The following is a 1,489-nucleotide window of genomic DNA, read 5'->3' as shown; positions in this document are numbered from 1 at the left end:
AACAAAGTAACTGTATTCTAAATACCACCTTTTTAAATGGTAACTGTAACAGAATACAGTTTCTCATATTTTGCATTTCAAATACGTAACGGCGGCACATGTACTCCATTAGAAAAGAAGAGAATAATCCTTTAATTGTCCCACCAGGGGAAATTTGGTTGTATCAGCAGCAGCGTTACTCCTCAACACTGAACACACCTCATCCAAAAAGTCTGCCTGCTTCAGTTTTTGTGTTTCTTATTAATCTGTTTCTAATGAACAGTTTCTTAGTCCACAACCAATCAATGACATCACAGTGGCTATGCTCTTCTCCTGTATGTACAGTTACTCATACAGTATGAGTTGCAGTTAGACTCACATCCCACAGTAATATCTGTATTAAGAGTTGATCACAGTGGCGTCATTATCTGCGGTAAAAAGCAAAGGTCCATGCATGCAGTTTAATAAGACTGAGGCAGAAAGCTTTTGGCACCAGTGTAATACTATCTCCTCAACTCCTACCTGGATGTTATTGATACTGAACAGGCACACTGTGTCTTCGATGTTAATGGAGAGCAATCTCATACCATCACAATGTAAAGTGTGTGTAAATGAATTACACACGTCGTAATAGAATGAGCGCTATTTGTCCTCAAGAAGAATCTGAAGGAGACGTCCGCCCCTCACTGCTGGCTTCTAATGGAGTAATTAAAACAGAAGAAGCATCAGTCATGTTTCTCTCCTGGGAGATAAGCTGTAGGGGGTTAAAAGACCTGAAATCAAAAGCTCACAGCAAATCACACACATCCTGCTCAGAAAACTCCCACACTGGATCAATTACATTATGCTGGAATACTAATTACCAGTGATATGGGAATAATCAGCCAATTAACTCAACACAGCATCAAAACCCCATGACGTCTTCGAGCTGGAATGGAAACAATTCATCAGCTGCCTCAGAACCAAACTGTGAACATACCTGCTGACAGTGGGTCATGTGACACAGGCCGAGCAGCTGGTATTGACACCTAGCAGAAGCCATGTTTAACAAGTCACAGTAGCTGAGGTGGAGAACTGGGTTGCACAGGAACAATCTTGCTATAAATAACATAACAGCCAGATTTTATTAAAGTTAACAAAACCTCCTCTGGTCTGTACCACACAGCAAGCAGTATCATTAAAGTTCTCTCTGTCAAATTGTCCATATTGGAAACATTTTGGAGGAAGTAGCAATATTTTTATTTTGGGTTTTAACTTCCTCATTTAAAGCATAAAGCTCCGCCCGAAGCTCCCAGCCATGTTTGGTTCATAATAATAACCACTGGAGCAAAGCTTTTTTATTTTTTATTAGTATTTTATTTGAATGTTACTAATCAAATCAAATCAAATCAAATCAAATCACTTTTATTGTCACATCACATGTGCAGGCACACTGGCACAGCACATGCGAGTGAAATTCTTGTGTGCGAGCCCCACAAGCAACAGAGATGTGCAAACACAACAACACAAA

Source organism: Pundamilia nyererei, unplaced genomic scaffold, assembly GCF_000239375.1.
Source record: "Pundamilia nyererei isolate P.nyererei 1_Seehausen unplaced genomic scaffold, PunNye1.0 scaffold00061, whole genome shotgun sequence".
NCBI lineage: Eukaryota > Metazoa > Chordata > Actinopteri > Cichliformes > Cichlidae > Pundamilia > Pundamilia nyererei.
This window is presented reverse-complemented; position numbering follows the sequence as displayed.